The sequence below is a fragment of the Cetorhinus maximus genome, chromosome 2, assembly GCF_964194155.1.
Source record: "Cetorhinus maximus chromosome 2, sCetMax3.hap1.1, whole genome shotgun sequence".
Lineage (NCBI taxonomy): Eukaryota > Metazoa > Chordata > Chondrichthyes > Lamniformes > Cetorhinidae > Cetorhinus > Cetorhinus maximus.
This window is the reverse complement of record NC_135880.1, coordinates 108,338,059-108,362,067: the sequence shown is the minus strand read 5'-3', so window position 1 is coordinate 108,362,067 and position 24,009 is coordinate 108,338,059. Positions and strand designations below refer to the sequence as shown.

At 45.9% G+C, this 24,009-nt stretch overlaps 1 long non-coding RNA gene across 3 annotated transcripts in view; it reads left to right on the top strand.

The window, feature by feature from the left end:
• The first annotated feature begins 12,172 nt into the window (after positions 1–12,172).
• LOC144696630 (uncharacterized) overlaps positions 12,173–24,009 on the top strand; it is a 37,633-nt gene continuing 25,796 nt past the window's right edge. The window contains exons 1-2 of one of the 3 annotated variants that reach the window (XR_013580213.1): positions 12,173–12,256; positions 16,967–17,029. This is a non-coding gene — a long non-coding RNA (uncharacterized LOC144696630). Of the gene's footprint in view, positions 12,257–12,977; positions 13,033–16,966; positions 17,030–24,009 lie in introns of those variants that run through there. The other 2 variants (XR_013580215.1, XR_013580216.1) reach the window with 2 other exon arrangements.

The window sequence follows — 24,009 nt, the reverse complement described above, 5'->3', positions numbered from 1 at the left end:
CAGGGGCCCCAGTTGAGAACTGTCACCTCTCACTTAGCCAGGGCAAGTGAATCTGAATGATAGGCAGCCCTGGCAGGCAGCCTTGACATCTGAACTCTGTGATCTTCTGGTTGGGACACAAGCACTCAACCACTTGAGCTGCTAGCCCACCTTTAAAATCCGATCAGTACTTTAAAATAAAAAATATCTATAGAACATAACAGCAAATGTAAACTAGATAGCAAAATCAAACTTTGAAAATAAAGTTGGAAAAGAATTTCAAGGAATTTTAAGGTTCATTTGGTCTTTTGACTTTATTGAATGTAGGTTGCTGTCTTCTAGGCTCTGCTCCCTCAGTCACAAAGGATGGGGGATATTTTCTGAATCTGTTTGTGTCCAGTTATGTCAGGTATCCAGTATGAATACAATCATGAAAAACATCTGGGGTCCAGATTCTGCCTGTCATTTACAGTTAGTTCCAGCTATTAACTAAGGTTATGCAACGGCTTGTTTTCCAGAGGAAATATTTTTGATATTAACAAAATAAATCTGCAAAGTTTTCTTTGTTTAAGATTAGAAGCAATTGAGTCACTTTGCTTTGTTTAGCTAGATCCATTGGTGTAAATGTGGAGGCAGTATGGGGGTAAAATTGAAAGCACAAAACACGATCATAATGAATTCTACGGAAAAGAAAATCTCGGTGTGGTGTAAGGCAGTCTGTTGTTGTGTTATGAGCCTGTTTAGACAAATTCCACTCCCCATGTAGCCAGGTATGAATCTGTATCCAAATTCTTTGGGTTAGAAATTCACTTATATCTGGTTTCAGCCACAGAAGTGGCAATGCAACCATAATGTGCGTTCAAACTGGCAGCCCATATCAAGCCTGTCAGGCTTCATCTAATTCAGATTGTCCAATCTTTGCGCTTGGGGGGGCCACATTTCCATTTTTTTCTCTCTCAAGGGGCTGATGAGCAAATTTCGGAAAGATAAGTTTTGGCACAACATTAAACTGAATTTCAAAAAAAAGTTGAGGTATGAAGAAAAGAAACAATTGCTGAGCAAAAATAAAGCAATGTAACAGCAATAAATTGCTAAGTTAAAAAAAATAATTAATAAAAATGACCAGAGTGTATGAGGGTCAGAGTGTGTGTGTCAGGCTCACTCCCAGTCTCAGGGTGCTCACTCACTCACCCTCACCCACTGTGAGTGGGTGTATGTATGCGGTGGTGAGAGTGAATGAGAAACCTGAGACTGGGAGTAAGGCAAACACACATTCACTCTCTCGCTCCCCACACACACATTCAATGCCTCACTCCCCACCCCCCGCCCACTCACACACACAGACTCACACTTTCTCACTCCCACACACACTCTCACTCCCACACACTAACTTACTCTCTTCCTCTCACTCTGTCACTCCCACACGCACGTACTCACTCCCCTGTACACACACTTTCTCACTCCCACACACACACTCCCACACACACTCACTGCCATGCACACTCATTCATTCATTCTCTCACTCTCACACATATATATGCTCACTTACTCACTCTCTCACTCCCACACACACTCTCACTCTCTCATTCCCACGTGCACACACACACATATTCTCTCATACACACACTCACTTACTCATTCTCTCACACACACACACACACACACATACACTCTCCCCCACTCACTCACTTACTCCCCCATACACACTTTCTCGCTCCCCCCCAACACACACACTGATTTATTCACTCTCTCACTGACTCATTCACTCTCACTCCCACACACTCTCTCACTCCCACACACTCTCTCACTCCCACACACTCTCTCACTCCCACACACTCTCTCACTCCCACACACTCTCTCACTCCCACACACTCTCTCACTCCCACACACTCTCTCACTTCCACACACTCACTCTCTCACTCCCACACACTCTCTCACTCCCACACACTCTCTCACTTCCACACACTCACTCCCACACACTCTCTCACTCACTCTCTCACTCCCACACACTCTCTCACTCCCACACACTTTCTCACTCCCACACACTCTCTCACTGACTCATTCACTCTCACTCCCACACACTCTCTCACTTCCACACACTCTTTCACTCCCACACACTCTCTCACTCCCACACACTTTCTCACTCCCACACACACTCTCACTGACTCATTCACTCTCACTCCCACACACTCTCTCACTTCCACACACTCTTTCACTCCCACACACTCTCTCACTCACTCTCTCACTCCCACACACTCTCTCACTCCCACACACTCTCTCACTTCCACACACTCTCTCACTTCCACACACTCTCTCACTCACTCTCTCATTCCCACACACTCTCACTCACTCTCTCACTCCCACACACACTCTCACTCCCACACACTCTCTCACTTCCACACACTCACTCACTCCCACACACTCTCTCACTCCCACACACTCTCTCACTGCCACACACTCTTTCACTTCCACACACTCTCTCACTTCCACACACTCTCTCACTCCCACACACTCTCTCACTCCCACACACTCTCTCACTCCCACACACTCTCTCACTCCCACACGCTCTCTCACTTCCACACACTCTCTCACTCACTCTCTCACTCCCACACACTCTCTCACTCCCACACACTCTCTCACTCCCACACACTCTCTCACTCCCACACGCTCTCTCACTCCCACACACTCTCTCACTCACTCTCTCACTCCCACACACTCTCTCACTCCCACACACTCTCTCACTCCCACACACTCTCTCACTTCCACACACTGTCTCACTCCCACACACTCTCTCACTCCTACACACTCTCTCACTTCCACACACTCTCTCACTCCCACACACTCTCTCACTCCCACACACTCTCTCACTCTCACACACTCGCTCACTTCCACACACTCTCTCACTGACTCATTCACTCTCACTCCCACACACTCTCTCACTCCCACACACTCTCTCACTTCCACACACTCTCTCACTGACTCATTCACTCTCACTCCCACACACTCTCTCACTCCCACACACTCTCTCACTCCCACACACTCTCTCACTCCCACACACTGTCTCACTTCCACACACTCTCTCACTCCCACACACTCTCTCACTCCCACACACTCTCTCACTCCCACTCACTCTCTCACTCCCACACACTCTCTCACTCCCACACACTCTCTCACTCCCACACACACTCTCACTCCCACACATTCTCTCACTCGCACACGCTCTCTCACTCCCACACACTCTCTCACTCCCACACACTCTCTCACTTCCACACACTCTCTCACTTCCACACACTCTCTCACTCCCACACACTCTCACTCCCACACACTCTCTCACTCCCACACACCTTCTCACTCCCACACACTCTCTCACTTCCACACACTCACTCACTCTCTCACTCCCACACACTCTCTCACTCCCACACACACTCTCACTCCCACACATTCTCTCACTCGCACACGCTCTCTCACTCCCACACACTCTCTCACTCCCACACACTCACTCCCACACACTCACTCCCACACACTCTCTCACTCACTCTCTCACTCCCACACACTCTCTCACTCCCACACACTCTCTCACTCCCACACACTGTCTCACTCCCACACACTGTCTCACTCCCACACACTCTCTCACTCCCACACACTCTCTCACTCCCACACACTCTCTCACTTCCACACACTCTCTCACTCCCACACACACTCTCACTCCCACACACTCTCTCACTCCCACACACTCTCTCACTTCCACACACTCTCTCACTTCCACACACTCTCTCACTCCCACACACTCTCTCACTCCCACACACTCTCTCACTCTCACTCACTCTCTCACTCCCACACACTCTCTCACTTACTCATTCACTCTCACTCCCAAACACTCTCTCACTCCCACACACTCTCTCACTTCCACACACTCTCTCACTGACTCATTCACTCTCACTCCCACACACTCTCTCACTCCCACACACTCTCTCACTCCCACACACTCTCTCACTCCCACACACTGTCTCACTTCCACACACTCTCTCACTCCCACACACTCTCTCACTCCCACACACTCTCTCACTTCCACACACTCTCTCACTCCCACACACTCTCTCACTCCCACACACTCTCTCACTCACTCTCTCACTCCCACACACTCTCTCACTCCCACTCACTCTCTCACTCCCACACACTCTCTCACTCCCACACACTCTCTCACTCCCACACACTCTCTCACTCGCACACACTCTCTCACTCCCACACACTCTCTCACTCCCACACACTCTCTCTCTGCCACACACTCTCTCACTCCCACACACTCTCTCACTCCCACACACTCTCTCACTTCCACACACTCTCTCACTCCCACACACTCTCTCACTCCCACACACTCTCTCACTCCCACACACTCTCTCACTCCCACACACTCTCTCACTCCCACACACTCACTTCCACACACTCTCTCACTCCCGCACACTCTCTCACTTCCGCACACTCTCTCACTTCCGCACACTCTCTCACTTCCGCACACTCTCTCACTCCCGCACACTTTCTCACTCCCACACACTCTCTCACTCCCACACACTCTCTCACTCCCACACACTCTCTCACTCCCACACACTCTCTCACTCCCACACACTCTCTCACTTCCACACACTCCCTCACTCCCACTCTCTCACTCCCACACACTCTCTCACTCCCACACACTCTCTCACTTCCACACACACTCACTCAATCTCTCACACATGCCACCCAACCTCTCACCCACCACCCTCCCCTCCTCCGACCCCGGGCTCCACGTCTTCTCACATCCAGGCCTGGCAGCCAGCCTCTCCTTCCCCGGGGCCCCCAGCAGCCTTGTCTGCCGCCAGGCCCCAACACTCTGATCCACCCCCTGGAAGCAAATCTCTCTCCCCCAGCAAACTCACTGCTGCTGGTGTTCATTGCTCCTCCAATCCCAGGCTGTTCTCTCCCATATTTGCTGCTGATTTAAATCTCTGATCTCATGGCTGACATGATGATAGCTGATTGTGTGTGGACTTGAGTATTAGATACTATATGGTACTCGGATAAGATATTGTAAGGTACACTCTGCACTACATATGGGACCACCTGCTCTGGGGTGGAAGGTCAGATAGCACATGTTCAGAAGTTAGCCAGCAAGGCAGATTAAATCTGTGACTTTGAGTGTTGTTCTTTTAGCCCGAGATGTGACATGGGCGACGAGGATAATCATGGAGATATTCATGAAGGATTGTGTCATGGCAGTTTCTGGAGCTGATATGTTTGCTGTCTGCAACCTGCATGGAATTGAGTTGTATGATCCAACGAGTGATGCCAGTACCAACAGCATGAAATGGAAAGTGTGGTTGGAGGAGTTTGAAGGGTAGGCTGACAGTCGTGGTCTGTTTTTGGACAGGGTAATGCTGGCACAGAAAGCACAGCAATGGGCCTTATTGTTGTTCAATGCAGATGCTTCAGGGAGGGAGACTTTCAAGGTGTTTCCTGACACAAGAGAAAGGTTGGATTATGAACATTCAGTGAAGGCTTTGAAGGATCATTATGTGGTCACACCGAACGTCACATGCCAAAGGCAGATTTTCTGTCAGATGAGACAGAAAGAGGGGGAAACAGTAACCCAATTTGTGACCTGCCTGAGGCAGGCGTCAGATGGATGCAATTATGTTGTGACGGATCTGAATAATCAGATAATGGAGGTGGTCCAAAGTTGCAAGTCAGATAAGTTGAGGCGTAAACTGCTGGAAAGAGGAGGTGATTTAACATGGGATGACATTTTGAAAATAGCAGCTGCATTGGAAGCAGTGGATGGACAATTTCACAGCATGAAACGTGGTCTCACCTCTGCTAGTGGCATGACCAAAGCTGAGGTTAACTGAGTGGCACAACAGAATCCAGGTGTAAATGTAAACAGCAAAAGTCAGAGAGAGAGAGTGTGTTTCAGATGTGGCAATTTGAGGCATGATGGAAAAGATGCCTGCTGCCCTGCCAAGGGAAAGATATGCAGAAAATGTGGGGGCAAAGACCATTTTGTCAAGAAGTGCAGCAGCAAAGCTGAACAGAGTGGGAAGCCAGGCAAACCACATAAAGGAGAGACAAAAGTAGCACATCTGTGAGATGAGTTGAAGAACTTGCAGAGAAACAGGACAGTGAGGACACAAATAGCAATTTTCTGTCAACTGGAGCAACCACAAGAAAGTTCCAGTGATTGTTGGGCGTGTTGGAGTGAATATTATTATAGATTCAGGAAGTGACAGTAATGTCACCGACATAACACTGTGGGAGGAACTGAAGACAAAGAGAATCAAGGGCACATCTCAAAAATATGTCAAAAAACTCTATCCTACACATCTAAAACCCCACCTCAAACTGTTGGATGCTTCATTGCAGATGGAGAGCAGGGGATCGGAATGTAGAGGCAGAGTTTGTAGTGATTGAGGAGGAAGCTGAGCCTCTTCTGAGCAGAGAAACTTCCCAAGCCTTGTGGTTGCTACACATCAGATTGAAAGTGAATTCTGTGAAATCCTGTGCGAAGCTTCGGGTGGAGTTTGCACCAGTGTTTCAAGGAATTGGGAAGTTTTACAACTGCCTAGTGAGATTAACCATTGTCAAGAATGTGAAGGCTGTAGCTCAGTCTGTACACAGAACAGCTTTTGGCCTGAGAGGGAAAGTTGAGACAAAGACCAAGGAACTGATCGACCAAAGCATCATAGAGCCAGTTGAAGGACCAACACTGATGGTGGGCCATGTTGTGGTTGTGCCTAAACCAAATGGTGACAACAGACTCTGTGTTGATATGTGACAGTTGAATGAAGTGGTAGTGAGAGAATGTCATCTAATTCCCACTCTGGATGATGTCTTTCAAGAGTTGTCAACAAGCAAGGTATTTTCCAAATTAGACTTTAACTGGGGATACGACCAGCTGGAGCTTCACCTTGATTCAAAGAAGGTGACAACTTTTGTCACTCACTGTGGACTTTACCGATACAAGATTGCTATTGGGCATCAATATGGCACCAGAGACTTATCAATACGAAAGCCATAAGGTGAAACAAGAGACCCCCAGGAACAGCCAATATCTCAGATGATGTCATTATTCATGGAGCCAACAGGACGGAATATAATGAGAGGCTGAGATTAGCATTGGCTATATTGAAGTCAGCAGGACTTCCAGTAAATGCAGACAAGTGCTTGCTGGGCATGACAGAGCTAATGTTCATGGGGCATAAATTCATGAGCAGCAGAATCAATTCAGCCAAAGACAAAATAGAAGCAATAGCAGAAGCACATGAACCACAAAATGGTGACAAAGTGAGAAGTTTTCTGGGACTTGTGAATTATTGTGTAAGATATATCCTGGCTGATCCATTGGAGAAGTTGACCAGAAAGAATGAATGGTTCACATTCGATGAAGAATGGAAAACTGCCTTCAAAGCTTTGAAATACAATTTGACAAGTGCTCGAACCCTGGGATACAATGACCCAAATGCACCAATGAAAGTCATAGCAGATGCTAGTCCAGCAGGATTAGGAGGAATGCTGGTGCAAATGCATGCTAAAGGCCTGAGAATCATTACCTATGTGGACAGGTCTCTAATAGATGTGGAGAGGAGATATTCTCAGATGGAGAAAGAGGCCCTATGATTAATGTGGACATGTGAAAGGTTCCATGCATACTTGTTCAGCATTGAGTTTGAATTAATGATGGATCACAAGCCTTTGGAGATGACTTATTCTCCCAGATCCAAACTATATGCCTGAGTTGAAAGATAGGTTTTGGAACTCCAGCAGTGCAAGTACAAGGTGGTTCACATCGCTGGAACAAACACACAGATCCTTACTAGAGAACGAAACAGAACTGTTTGCGTGGTTTGTAACAGTTCATGCTACACCCAGAGAAATGGCAACTGGAGAGATTGAAACAGAGTCAGACAAAGATCCAGAATTGGATAACATCAGATAAAGAATCCAAGCTACAAACTGGGAGAATTGCCAAGTCAAGGCATACGTTGCTATACAAGGTGAACTGTCCACAATGTGTTCTCAGGGACAGCAGATTTGTAGTGCCACAAAAGCCTCGGCCTAGACTGGTGATGCTAGCTTGTGAGGGTCACTCTGGAATGGTTGGTACTTAGAAAAACTTACAAACCAAGGTATAGTGATCAGGGATGGAGAAAGATGTCTCATGGAGGTCAACTTGTCAGCAGACCCCATCCACTAGAACTAGTATGCAGCGCATAGTTCTGACTGGACCATGGGAGGATGTAGCAATTGATTTCTTAGGTTCATTTCCATCAGGAGAGTCCATCCTCATGGTGACTGACTACTGCAGCTGTTACTATGAGTATGTTGTGATGAAGTCTAAACAGCAAAGTAAGAAGTGTTTGTATTGCAAATATTTGCAAGGCACAGACTACCAGTCACTGTGTACTCAGATAATCATTTCACAGACCTTTTTCAGATTACATGTAAGTCACAGGAATTCACCAACAGAATGACCCCTAAATGGCCACAGGAAAATAGGGAAGTGGAACAACACAGCCAGTCCTTAGAAAAGTGGATGAGGATTAGGCAGGCTGAGAGCAATGATTGGAAGGAGGTGTTGCTATCATGTGTGACAATGTATAGAGCAACTCCACACATTACAACAGGAAATATACCAGCTAAGCTGCCATTTTTATACAAAATATGCACCAAGATGCCAGAGCTGAGGGACATCAGTGTTTACCAGGAGGTTCGAGATCATGATGAAGGGAAAAAGGGTGCAGCAACATTTTATGCAGACCACAGAAAGGGAGCTAGACAACCTGATCTGATGCTGGGTGATGAAGTACTGCTGAAATGAGAGAGCCCGAGTAGGATGGATACACTATTTTACCCCAAGCAGTACACTGTCATCTCCATGAAAGGAATCAGTGTGACTGTTCAGTCAAGAGAAGGAGTACTCTATGACAGAAATTCTTGTCAAAAAGTATCATGGTCACAAAGATACAGCAGTAGATGAACTAGATAAGGTTGAAGCATTTGCAACAATCTTCAGCCAGAAGTGCCGAATGGATGATCCATCTCCACCTCCTCCAGAGGTCTCCAGCAACACAGATGCCAGTCCTCAGCCAATTCGATTCACGCCAATTGATATTAAGAGATGGCTGAAGGCACTGAATACTGCAAAGGCTATGGGCCCTGACAATATTCCGACAATAGTGTTGAAGAATTGTGCTCCAGAACTTGCCTCACCCCTGGCAAAGCTGATTGAGTACAGCTACAACACTGGCATCTACCCAGCAATGTGGAAAATTGCCCAGGTATGTCCTGTACACAAAAAGCAGGACAAATCCACCCCAACCAATTACTGCCCCCTCAGTCTACTCTCATTCATCAGTAAAGTGATGTAAGAGGTCATCAACAGTGCTATCAAGCGGCACTTGCTTAGCAATAACCTGTTCACTGACGCCCAGTTTGGGTTCTACCAGGGCCACTCAGCCCTTGACCTCATTGCAGCCTTGGTTCAAACATGGACAAAAGAGCTGAACTGCAGAGGTGAGGTGAGAGTGACTTCCCTTGACATCAAGGCAGCATTTGACTGAGTGTGGCATCAAGGAGCCCCAGCAAAACTGGAGTCAATGGTTATCAGGGGGAAAACTCTCCGCTGGTTGGAGTCATAACTAGCACAAAGGAAGATGATGGTTGTTGGAGGTCAATCATCTCAGTTCCAGGACATCACTGCAGGAGTTCCTCAGGGTAGTGTCCTCAGCCAACCATCTTCAGCTGCTTCATCAATGAGCATCCATCCATCATAAGGTCAGAAGTGGGGATGTTTGCTGATGATTGCACAATGTTCCGCACCATTCGCGACTCCTCAGATACTGAAGCAGACTATGTCCAAATGCAGCAAGACCTGGACAATAACCACAAGTGGCTGACAAGTGGCAATTCGTGCCACACAAGTGTCAGGCAATGACCATCTCCAACAAGAGAGAATCTAACCTTGACATTCAATGGCATTACCATCGCTGAATCTCCCACTATCAACATCCTGGGAGTTACCATTGGCCAGACTCTGAACTGGACTAGCCATATAAGTATTGTGGCTACAAGAGCAGGTCAGAGACTAGGAATCCAGTGGAGAGTAACTCACCTCCTGACTCCCCAAAGCCTGTCCACCATCCACAAGGCACAAGTCAGGAGTGTGATGGAATACTCTCCACTTGCCTGAATAGGTGTAGCTCCAACAACACTCAAGAAGCTCGACACCATCCAGGACAAAACAGCCCGCTTGATTGGCACACAATCCACAAACATTCACTTCCTCCACTATCAATGCACAGTGGCAGCAGTGTGTACCATCTACAAGATGCACTGCAGCAACTCACCAAGCTAGCTTAGACAGCACCTTTCAAACCCACGATCACTACAGCTGACACATGGGAACACCACCACCTGGAAGTTCCCCTCCAAGCCACTCAGAATCCTGACTTGGAAATATATCGCCGTTCCTTTACTGTTGCTGGGCCAAAATCCTGGAACTCCCTTCCTAACAGCACAGTGGGTGTACCTACACTACAAGGACTGCAGCAGTTCAAGAAGGCAGCTCACCACCACCTAATTATGTAGTGTAGGTACAACAACAGTGCTGTTAGGAAGGGAATTCGAGGATTTGGACCCAGCGACAGTGAAGGAATAGTGATATGGTGCCAAATCAGGATGTCGTGTGGCTTGGAAGGGACCTTGCAGGTGAGGGTGCTACCTTTGCCTTTCTAGGTGATAGAAGTCGCCAGTTTGGAAGGTTCTGTCAATGGAGCCTTGGTGAGTTGCTGCAGTTCATCTTGTATATAGCATACACTGCTGTCACTGTGTGTCTGTATTGCAGGGAGTGAATGTTTAAGGTGGTGAATGGGGTGCCAATTATGCAGACTGCTTTGTCCTGGATGTTTCTTGAGTGTTGTTGGAGCTGCACTCATTCAGGTAAGTGGACAGTATTCCATCACACTCCTGACTTGTGCCTTGTAAAATGGTAGACAGGCTTTGGGGAGTCAGGACGTGAGTTAGTTGCTGCAAAATTCCCATCCCTGACCTGCTCTTATAGCCACAGCATTTATGTGTAATAATATATTATAGGTAAGGTTGCCAAATTTCCTTCCCTAAAGGACATTAGGGAACCAGATGGGTTTTTATGAAAATGGACAATGGTTTCATAGTCACGATTCCTGAAACTAGCCTTTAATTCCAGATTTATTAATTGAATTTAAATGCCACCAGCTGCCATGTTGGAATTTGAACCCATGTCTGCAGAGCATTAACCTGGGCCTCTGGATTACTTGTCCAGTGACAAGACCACTATATTAGCACCTTCCCCTAACTATGATATCATAGGACTATAGAAACAGGAGTGTACTACTCAGCCTCCCTAGCTTGCACTGCTGCCATTCAATTAGATCATGGCTGATCTATACCTCAATTCCATTTACTTGCCTTTCCCCTATATCCCTTGACACATCCACGAGCAAAAAAAAACTTAAGAAAAGGTTCAGAAGCTTGGAACCATGTCATCCCAATGTAATACACAGTCGTAAATGCTAGAAATACACATCAAATCAATCAGCATCTACCAGGGGAAAGGTGGCTTATGACGATTTGAGCATGCTGTGTCATTTAACAAACAGATAAGTGTCCACACATGAATTCCATAGCTCATTTTTCTCATTACTGATACCAGCTATGTACCTCCAGTATATGGGTGGGGTTTTCTGGCCCCGCCAACGGTGGGTATCATCACGGGAAGCATGGGAAAATTTGGAGAGTGGCCAAAAATCCCGTCCCACCCCCGACAATGACTGCCGCTGGCAGGACCGGAAAATCCCACCCGATACTTTTTCTGCTTTCATTTCAGATTTCCAACTTCTTCCTTTGTATTTTCCTTTCTATCTGAATGATGATTATTCAGTTGATCTGGCTCGCCAATGGAAGCTGGAGGAGTAGACTGGAGTAATTGGGGCCTGGGATTCTTTCCATTTGGCTCCAGATCACCCTGAAATCTAAAGTCCCAATGGGTAGGGTGGTCCTTGCTGGACAAGCAACAGGAAGCAACTTCAGTAAACTGTGGTTTCAGTTGGTTACATTCCAGCCATACGCTTCTGCACATTTGCCTGTCCCTCAGCTTTGGCCCTTTCAATCTAGTTGGAAGCAGCAGCAGGAGTGGACAGACCACGCATTCGATAAAACAGGGAAAAAATCAAAATGTTATATCATAGCAGAGCAGGTAATTGATTCGTCGGTGAGTATTTCATTTTTTTCACCTCTTTTTCTCTCTCCACTAAGGCATTGGTTTAAACTTGGAACTGTGAAATTAAAAGTTTCCACTGGGGTAAGCAAAAACAGTAAGTGAAATAATAATCAGAGTACTAGCATACAGCAGCTTCACTTGAGTGCAGGTTTCACCAGAGTGCAAGAGAATTTGGCGAGTGTTCTGGGAGTAAGAGGTGCTGCCTGATATGTAAAAATTTAATATAAACAAATAGGCTTAAATTAGGACTAAGTTACAGGAAAGACCTAAAGACAGTTCCGATCCACAGCACTGTGACCTCCACCTTGGGTAGGGCGAAGAGGCATGTCCCGAATCCATCCAGCCAGATTGGAGACAAACCCCCCCCCACCGCTATTGGTACCAACCTGACCCACACTGAATGTCCAGTTAACTGAGCTAGCTGGCCCTCCGAGGAGTCTGAGTTTCTGTACGTGCATGTTGTAGCCTGGCGCTATAGATAGTGATGATAGAGGCTCCAACGTTGTTTCCATCACAATGCTGATCAGGGACCTCTCCCGCTTTAATTGCCTGCCATTGGCACATGTTGTAAGGATTTACAAGTTGATACTCAACCTGTTTAGTGTTTCATCGTGTGTTCAGGGTCTAAATGGAGTTCTTTGGGGTTTTTCTATTCTCCCAAAGTAAGCTGTTCGAGACTAAAGTTTGTTAAAACCATTACTGTTTATTTACAGGTACTATATACATATTGAGAACTCTGCACGAGGTTGGACTTCTCCTTTCTCCAGGTCTCTGTTACTAAATCCTGTGGTTATTACATCATCATTACAGCAGCATCATGTGCTTCTGATGTTAATGCTTTACTCTACAACTCCCCCCAAGTCTTCATCCCAATTATATGCATCCTCCTACGTCTCTCCACAAAGTCTCAGGCTTCACAGGGTTAGTCTCTGAGGTGCCTTGATCAATCTCCCTAATCTTATCCTGATCTGTTTACGCACTCTCCCTTCTGCCATATGAGTGTTCTTCTCCTGGGTGGCTGTAGAACTTAGTCTTCTTTCTTCTTCTTTATATCCATCAGGATTGGAGTAGTAAGCCCAAGTTTCTATTAGCCTTCTTTCCAAGGATATTAAGGCACTGTGGTTTCTCCTTATAGTCCCCTGGTCTGTCCCAACCCTGCATGATCTTAATTGTGGAGCTCTTTCAATTATTATGTCTTCTTTCTGTCGATCTTGTACCCATACTCTCTCCCTGGGCTTCAGCACTGATTAGTCTCGTGCTCTGTGCCTGAAGTTAAAGTTACAAGCCTGTTTGGGAGGAGCGCTGTAGAGATATGCCCTTCCAGCTCCCTTGGGTGTCAGCCCTACTCTTTATTTTTGGTGGTGGACCTTCTGTCACACTTCTTTTAACTTGTTACATTCTCCAAAAATATTAGACATCTCCAAAATCCTTCCCCTAGCTTCACGACTTTTGAACAAAGGCACATGAGCTGATTCTAGAAATGCCAATAATGAAAATCACTTCTGCTTGTGGTCAGCCGCAATTTTAAATGTGCTGCCAGTTCCATGAAAAGTGCATTCCTCCCCTTTCCCCTCCGGGAAAAATAGTTTGTACCAGATACGGGGGCAGGACTTCTGGATCCAGGGCCCCATTGCCATTTTGGATAAGTTGTGGAGACTCCAAGACTCTGGGAAAATTCAGGACAAAGAGTATGCAAAGGGACTCCAAGCTCGCCGCCAGTGAAAGCAAAAGATTCCATCCCCTGACGTTGATCAGACAGAAAAGTACCCACTTACTTGTCTCCAACATCAGATCCACGATGCAGAAGAACTCGCTCAGCGCAGGAATCCTTGCAGAGAGCAGCAAAGAAAATCTGTGCAGAAGCCACGCTCCAATTTTATGGTACAAGCTGACGTATTCTGGTAAACATTTAAAGGTCCTCCAGCTTCTCAGTGTGTTTGTGAATGGGTAAATGAATGGGTAAGTGAATGGGTGAGTGAAAAGGTGAGTGAATGGGTAAGTGAATGGGTGAGTGTGTAGGTGTGTAAGTAGTAGGTGGGTGAGGTAAGTGGCTATGGTGACAGGTGGATAGGGTGGCATGCTGGTGGGTGGGTAGAGTGGCAGCTGGAAAGGGTGGAAGGCGGGTAGGTTGGCAGCTGGATAGGGTGTTAGGTGGGTAGGGTGTTAGGTGGGTAGGGTGGCAGCTGGATAGGGTGGCAGCTGAGTAGGGTGTTAGGTGGGTAGGGTGTTAGGTGGGTAGGGTGGAAGGCGGTAGGGTGGCAGGTGGATAGGGTGTTAGGTGGGTAGGGTGGAAGGCGGTAGGGTGGCAGGTGGGTGGGGTGTTAGGTGGGTAGTATGGCTGGTAGGTTAGGTGGTAGGTGGGTAGGATGGTAAATGGGTAGAGAGGTAGGGTGGCAGCTAGGTAGGGTGTTAGGTGGGTAGGGTGGCAGCTGGGTTAGGTGGTAGGTGAGTAGGGCAACAGTTAGGTAAGGTGCCATTTTGTGTGGGGTGGCAGCTGGGGGATTGGGTGGTCAGGGGGTATAGTCGGTGGGTTGGGGTTATCAGGGGGTCGAGGAGGGAATCAGACTGGTCAATGTGAGTGATTGGGGGGGGTCAGTTGTGTAATTACCCAGGAGTTAGACTAGGATTTTTCTCAGTAACATTTCCTGGATAACTATTCAGGTAAGTATGTCGGAACTGTCTGAAGTCTCCGATTCTAACTCAGAGTCTGAGACTTTTTTGGAGGGTTCTGGGGAGCAAGGAAATTGCCCTTTGGAAGTTCAATCTTCCCCAGCAATTCCCACAGTCATTGCACAGGACTTCTGTGGGGTTCTGAAGCACATCTTGGGCCATACATCCGGTCGCCAACTATCTGGAGACCGGAAGACCTGGGCCATTATTATAATCAGTTGATCCAGTTGAATCTGTCAAGTTTAACTTTATTCTCCAATTATGTGAACGAATGAACCAATCTTGGCAATTTTTTCCAGGATCACTGAATAGCCATACAAAAATAAGGGATAATTTTATCAGTTGGCACTCCTGGTAATGATAAATAAAATACTCTTTGGAGTGTGAGCTCAAATTCACAAGATGGGCTACAGGTGGGCAAATCTCTGAGTCTAGAGACCAAACACACCACATCCCACCTATTTGTTGTTTAATTCACCGAGTGTACTCTAGCTGGCCTGATATACCATTACATCATTTTAACATTGAAAACTTTACATATAGAAATTTGACAAAATTTTAAAAGTCTGTTTTCTATCCATACAGTTGTTCTTAATGAAAGAGGTATTATGATAAAATTTGCATCATGGGGGAGAATTTTCCCCCCGTCGGGGGGGTTGTGTGGGGACGGGCAGGAGCGGGAGCGAACCCGATCAGCGCCCACGGTCTGGTCCGCGCTGCCATTTTACATGGGCGGGCCAATTAAGGCCCGCCTAGTGTGACGCGTGCCCGGAAGTGCTGTGCACTCCCTGTGCGGGCTGGGGGGGGGATTCCCTGAGTCGGGGCCTGCGCACGAAAGAGCGCAGAAATATCCCTGAGGCACAGAGGTGCCTCAGGGAGATTAGTTTAAGGTTTAAAAATTTAAATAAAGAAAAGAAAATATTTTAAGACCTGTTTCCTCATGTGACAGTGTCACATGAGCTGGGACATGTCAAGGAACATCAATGAAAACATTTATTTAATTTATAAACCCTTCATGAAACCTCATCCCGCACGTGCATGAGGTTTCATGAAAAATGGAAAGGCTGCCTGAGCTCTTCGCCTGCCCGCCAACCTTAAGGTTGGATGGGCAGCTCAGTTTATTTGTTTAATTGATGTTTAAATGGCCTTAATAGGCCTTTGACAGTTCGGCGGGCGCGCAGCCGACTCGGTTGCACGCCCGCCGAACTGAAAATCTAAATGATGCGCGGTGACATCGGAACGCCCGCCCAACGTCATCCCGCATCGTTTTACACCTCGACGAGCAGGCCCCACCCCCGCTCACTGAGCCAAAAATTCAGGCCACGATGTTTGCAGTTATACTGGCTGATATAAAGGGAAATTAGTCTGAGACTGAGGGTGGTCTCACACCATTTTCTTCAATATAATTTGGGTGGCTTCACAATCAAGCTACAATGCACCGTTTGTGTGATGTGGAAGTGGAATTATTGTGCATCATTATAAAAATGTAATATAACAAATCTATAATATAATGTAATTAGACTTTACCCTTTTCCATGGAATTGTTTTTATAGCTAGATTTTAGGAATATTTAAAATAAAATCACCTGAAAATGTAAATTCAATTTACTCTCTTCATAACTGCTGGAAGCCTTCCTGACTGTCTGGATACACAGTTAGAAGCAGAGTGCCAGATTCGAGTCAGGGCTCAAATCCATCTAAAAAAAAATAGAATCCAGACATACACAACTCATTTCACTTGTGAAATGTATTTTCTTTTAATAAATGGTATGTGGCAGGAAAATATTACTGCAGATGTGAAGAAAAGTATGTGAACTATTGCCCATAATGCCAATCTTCTGCCAATCTTTCATAGAGAAGGCAGTGTACTGCAGTGATACTGCCTGCAGCATGAAGCAGAGATATTTAGGGATTGAGTCAGTGTCTATTCATTATGTTCGATTTTTGACTGTAAAATGTCTTAATATTGTAAAGACAGTTATCACCTAAAGGTCCCAAATGATACTGTAACAAACTATCATTACATCCAAAGGGAGCAGATGAGAATTTTGACTGGAAGTTTGAGAAGTGCATCTGCGACTTCAGCACCTGATTGGTAAGCAGACATTCACTGCACTGCTGAAATTGCAGGTATAAAATGCAACATGCTTTCCAATGAATAGGGGTCATGCAGGCTGGACAACCTGGTGTAAATAATCAGATATGCACACTAGGACCGTCCACTGCTGACCCCACCACGATATGAAGAATGAAATAAGCACTTTCTGGTTGATATACTTTGTACATGATCTTGTTTGGTACAGATGCAGTTTCCACACCAAACAAAGTTCCATGGAAATTGGCCCAGCATTTTTTGGTTCCAGCCTAATTCCTGGGCCTTTCCACTACATTCCCACTTGGATTATGGTGGGATTGCCAGCACCACTATGAGCGCATCTTGTACACCTACCACAGAAGTGGAGAAGCTATAGCAATAGAGACCCAGCATTAGGAAATGCGCAGACCCAACAACTTCTGGTCAAGGCCATATCTGTCACTATCTTTATTTTCCCTTTGAGGGTCTGGGCTAACACCCAGGCCTGGATCTTTGATGGGCCTCTCCTACCAGCCAGATGGCCAGTGCACTTCAGTCTCACCTGGCGTGTCGGCTGCCCAGCTGATTCCAGCCAGAAGATGTCGGAGCTGCTGGCCTGGGAACCTCCTCCTCCTCAGCTACTGGTCTTCTGGTGTGTGTGATCTTGCTTGAGAAAAATGGAGCTTCCATTCCAAACAGAAGCTGGCAGCAAAGGCTGGAACCCAATGTAATTACTGGGCCTTCCGCTGCATTCCCCTGGTTTATGGCAGGAGTGCATTGACAATCCATGACAATTCAGGGCCTACCTTCATTGAATTAAAGCTCTCTGAAGAAATGTTATAAGAATTCCTAAAAGTTAAATTCACATGTAACAAGATTGCCTTCCTCTATTCTTTGTCCAAAAGCAGGTGCAGCTCACAGCACGTAAGGGAAGGAGGCAAGTTCCAAATCCACCCCAGCCAGGACAGGGATTAAGCCCCATGCTATTGGCACCAATCTGATCCATACCAATCATCCAGCCAACTGGTCCCCCAAGTAGCTGTGGAAACATACACATTTACATGCATGTTGTAGGCCCAAGCTATGAATAGTGATGGTAGAGGCTCCAATTTTCTTTCCATCACATGGCTGACCAAGAATCTCTCCCATGCTTTCTATCTGCAATTGGCATGTGTTAGAAGGATTTACAAGTTAATACTCAACCTGCTCAGCCCTGTTATGAATGCACCTTCTTTGACCATCAAGTCCTGGAGTGGGTCTTGAACCCAGAACTTCTGGTTCAAAGGCAGGGATGCTATACCTACAGCACCACAAGACTCCAACAGTGCTGGCAACTATCCTGATGCACTTAGCTTTTGAACATTGCCCTCTCTTCCTCCTGATGAAGAATACTTCCTTCTTTCCATCATTCACCAATCAGTACAAGCAATGAAAACATAAATCTGCCTAATACAAAGGGGATTTGGCTTAATGGGTTTTGATCCATGTGGTAAAAAAATTCCTGTAATATGCAGGAATATATTGCTGCTCCCCATGTAATTGCATGTGTCTCAGAGCCGTGTATAGTCTAAATTGCAGCCTACAAGAAGAGGGGCAGGATTTCTTTTCCTTGTGAGGAACTCACTGTATCTTTAGAGTGGTAGGAGCTCCACCCACCCACGGAAATATTTTTTTTCTGACTTTTCTCACATTCACTTACAATATCCCTAACTACAGGGATTATGATGAAGTCAAAAGTTTATGATTAGTCAAATTATTAATTATCTCTCAATTGTGCCGAATTTTGAAAAAAGAATTGGAAGATTTCAATTTTCTGCAAGTTTGGCACATGAATTTGATTGACAAGTTGAAGTGTGAGCATCACAGGAATAAAAAGGGAGACTTTTTTATTTTTGGCTCAGCAAATTTCAGTACAAACTTCATTTGCTTTACTGTGGTGAATTCCATCAATTTTGAAAAAAATATTGGGAAACAACAGAACCAAAGTAAATACCTCTTTTCACCACATTTCCTTTCTCACCGATTACTGCTTTGCCCCTTACCCACAGCTCCAGCACCACTGCGGCCCAACAGCTTCTTCTTGGTTTAACTAACTGGCAGTGTCTCCTCTGCTTAACATTGATTAATGTGAAAAATCCCCATTTGATGATTATTGCTTATGTACACACAATAGTAAACCTACATAACTATTTAAAAATGTTCTTACTAATTTTTTGCCATGTTTTCTTTGAAACGTTTGGACTCATGTTGGGTGCAGTTTTACAGGTGACACAGGCCTCCTGTCATTCTTCATCTGTACACCTACATGTTGGGCTGACACACCTGTGTCCGTACATTTTCGCATTCAAGTAGCTGTGAATATTTTCTACTCACATCTTCTGCATTAAATTTAGAGACAACAGGAGTGTTGGCAGAATGAACAATATCTTTCTGCAACTGTTTGTCAATATTTCACCAGTAAAGCCATGGAGATTTCAGTTCTTCCTCCCAATCTTAACCTTTGGTTGAAATTTAACTAGAGACAGCAGCCTGACACACCGGCTGCAAAGAGGGTGGAGTGAGCCCACCTCCGCTGGCCTGAAGCCATTGTACAGTCATCAGGCAGTTGATTGCCTGAGTTCATGGCTTCCGTCCCCATGAAGGAGGATGTCTCGTCTCCAAGAGCTGCTGCAGCCAATCAGATGGCTGACAGCTCTCCAATCCCAGCAAACCACCGGGAGCATTGACCACTGCTGGGAAGTCAGTCGCCGAGCAACAGTGCTGCTGGAGGCCTGAGGTCAAGGAAGTGGGGCAGTCTCACAAGGCAAGCCAGGCAGACTTCAACGAGAGCAGAGTGTGCGACGACCAGGACATCATGGTGGGGGGTGCGGGTGTTCAACCAGGAATGGCCCTTTCTGCTGGGAAGAGCCCTCCATTGGGAACAGGGTGGTTGAACAGGAGGGATTCCCCATGACCCAACAGTCAAGCTACCACGATATACCTGGCGGCCTCACCAGATGGCATGGGTACCCTCACTGCTGGTAAAGTACCTGCAGAGGCAGGAGGAGGCCTTAAGTGACCATTAATCCTCCACTTGAGGGAATTGGCCCAAGAGTGGGCAGGCAACCAACACCTACCCCACCGCTGGTAAAATACCAATTTTACACCAACCCCACATATCAGCGCACTCCCAGTGGCACTGCTGGGACTGGAGAGCTGCTGGCCATCTGATTGGTTGGCAGCTTGTGAAGGGGGGCCATCCTCCCTCATGGGGGCAGAAGCTACAACCTCTGACAATTAACAGCCTGACGGGTGCAAAATTGTGTCATGGCTTCCTGGGTCAATGGAGATGGGCTTGCCCTCGAATTTCCAGCTGGGGTGGATCCAGCTCCAAGTTCAGCCCTGACCAGCGAGCAGTATCAAGAGACACAGATGGAGTCTCAAGTTTGCTGGTTTGATGCAGATGACGCCCGAGGACCAATTTCCAGAGTGCTTCGGTGCCTGTTCCATGCATAACACCCATTTTGCACTGATTTCTGGTGCTACACATGTCTCCCCCACCCCCCACTACATGTTTAAAAAAAGAAAAGTAACAAATATTGGGGCCAGATAAGAAATGGAAAAAAAATTCTAAACCTGGTGAACAGATGGAAAAATGTGCATCGTCTATGCTTAACAACAGATGAAAATTGAACTTCCCTCCTGAGGAATTGTTGGTGTTTTGCCAGAATCTGATTTAGGTCAGGTATTCTTTTCATGGTAATTAAGAGAGATTACATGTGTGTGCACAGTGTTACTGGCCACAGTAAATTGAAAGTCATATTCTTTGTAATCAATCCTTTAAAGCAGCAGGCTTTAACACATTACCCATTTCAAAGAGTGTTTGTTTACTGAGCTCCTTCAGTTAGTGTAAAACCAGATGGAATGGATTATGCGACTTTCCTATTCTGTTGAATTGATGCAGAAACATAAAAGGATCCAAGTGCATTTCAATAGACAATCTCCCTCTCCTGAAATACCTAGAAATAATGGATAAATCAATATTTGCAAGAAACATGCAGCAGGAGACTTCCTGGAACAATATTAAACAAGTGTCAATTTAAACAGAGAGCAGGAAGACAAGCTATGTCTCTAGAGGAAGGGAATTGTATTTACTGTGCATTCCAGTCTGGCTATTAGAATCGGAGGATGCTCATAGGCTCTAGTTCCTGTAGACACGACTTACAAACATTGGCTTGAAATCAGCATTGGCTGAAAAGATGAGTTAACATATGTCTTTTTTACTTTTTTTTATTCATTAACGGGATGCGGGCATCGCTGGCTAGGCCAGCATTTATTGCCCATCCCTTATTGCCCTTGAGAAGGTTGTGGTGAGCTGCCTTCTTGAACCACTGTGTTCCTTGTGGTGTGCGTACACCCACAGTGCTGTTAGGGAGAGAGTTCCAGGATTTTTATCCAGCAACAGTGAAGGAACGGTGATATATTTCCAAGTGAGTGGCTTGGAGGGGAACTTCCAGGTGGTGGTGCTCCCATCTGTCTGCTGTCCTTGTCCTTCTAGATGGTAGCGGTCATGGGTTTGGAAGGTAAAAACAAAAAGCTAAAAGCTACTGCGGATGCTGGAAATCCAAAACAAAAACAGAATTACCTGGAAAAACTCAGCAGGTCTGGCAGCATCGGCGGAGAAGAAATCAGTTAACGTTTCGAGCCTTCATGGCCCTTCGGCAGAACTGAAGCATAGTTAGAAGAAGGGAGAAATATAAGTTGGTTTAAGGTGGGGGGTGGGGGGGGGTATATTTCTCCCTTCTTCTAACTATGCTTCAGTTCTGCCGAAGGGCCATGAAGGCTCGAAACGTTAACTGATTTCTTCTCCGCCGATGCTGCCAGACCTGCTGATTTTCCAGGTAATTCTGTTTTTGTTATGGGTTTGGAAGGTGCTGTCTAAGGAGCCTTGGTGCATTTCTGCAGTCCATCTTGTAGATGGTACACACTGCTGCCACTGTTCGTTGGTGGTGGAGGGAGTGAATCTGATTTAAATTCAGTTCAACCTTATCGACCAATGGACTTGAATGTAGAATGCTGAAAATGCATGGTCCATATAGAGGCTACCGCAGGCCAGTACAAACAAGTTTCCAAAAAATCTTTTACATGAATACTTTCATGGGGCCATAAATATTCCCACCTTTGCCAGTCTCTCCACAGCCCCACCCATAAAAGACCATTCCACAACAGTAAAATATTCTTTCAGTACCGTAACAGTAGAAGGGCAGTTAGATAGCATGTGAACATGCTCAAAGATGCCAATGATGCTGAAACCAATGAAAAGCATGTGATATAGTTAATATGCTAAATTATTACTTTCTCTGAGAATTCATCATGGAAGACATAAGCAACACACACTCCTTAAACAGGAATACTCCAAGTAAAACTAAATGGAATCGAAGTCTTAGTCTGGCTAAGAGGGTTCAAAACATAAATACTCAACGTGGATGGCATCTATCTCAGAGTTTAAGAGAGATGAAGGAGGAGATTTGTGAGGCATTATTGATCATTTTGATTGTTTTGGAGAGCCTACCTAGAGGTGGATTCTCTGGGCTAGTGCTAGGCTGAGAGAGTGAGTGATTACACAAGGAACGAAGTACTGACAAAGGCAGAAGCAGGCCTGATACATTCTCTTCCCCACCCACCCTCACACCTAGACGGGGTAGCTGCAGACACCTCAAGTCACAGTCCTAATATTGTTTTATATAGCACCTGAGGAACATTCATTTTTCAGGCACTGAGAGAGCCAAGCAGGTCCATAATGATATATTACATTATTTTTGCAAGGAATCATTGGATGGTAAGGCCTCAGGGCTTTCTCAGCAGCATGATCTTAACATTATCCAGGACAGAGCTACTAGTGTGGGTTCTCTGCTGATCATTGTAGGCAACCTACACCTTGGAAAAGAGAACCATGAGACTTTTAAACAAAAGCTGATAACTTGAGCAGCATCGCAATGATCTTCTACATTGCATCTGGTGTGAAACATGAGCAGAGATCATGCTCTGGGAGCTATGGCATGCCTCAACAACACTCATGAAGCTTAACACTATCCTAGAGAGGTTATGGTGATATGCAGAGAATCCCTGAAGCAATTCACCCCAGAAATAGGGAAAACAAGAAAAGGAGACAGAGATAAGTTGGTCTTACTGCCCCCATTAACTCTGATGAGTCAAAAACAGAAAATGCTGGAAAAACTCAGCAGGTCTGGCAGCATCTGTGGAGAGAGAAACAGAGTTAACGAGAAAAAGGATAGAAAATGGGATAGAAGGGGTATAAAAAGGGGGATAAACCATGGATAATAAAAATAAGTAGATAAAAAATAAAAATGAATGTAGAAAAAAGGGGATTAGAAAAAGGGGTTGAGGATGGAGGAGAGAGTTCATGGTCTGAAGTTGTTAAACTCAACACTACCATTCCCGCTCCCTTTGTCCTTTAGTTCATGACATCTGTGTCAATCCCTCCTTTGTCCCCACCTATCGCTGGCCTTCTATCCAGCTCCACCTACCCCATCTCTTCAGCTTTGAAGAAGGATCATATGGACTCGAAATGTTAACTCTGTTTCTCTCTCCACGGATGCTGCCAGACCTACTGAGTTTTTGCAGCATTTTCTGTTTTTGCTTCAGATTTCCAGCATCCACAGTATTTTGCTTTTAACTCTGATGAGTCGCCTGCTTTAACTTCCACAAGGGCCTATTGCTGGGTGGCCAAAGCTCTTGCCTGAATCAGACAATACTCTGGTTTCCCATGCAAATTGGGATCCTAATGTTGTTGTTAGGACCCCAATTGCAATTCTAAGGGATTTGCAAGTGAACTTGTAATACAAACCATCCACCCGTAGGCACTGGCATTCCCATCAGGAAATGGCCAGAAAAACTACAGAAATTGTTCATTTTTTTGCGCAGCTGGAAGCAGGCGTGCTTCACCTGCTGAACAAAACTACTGAGGGCCACTGTCAGTCCAGCTAGCACTTCCCCTCCTC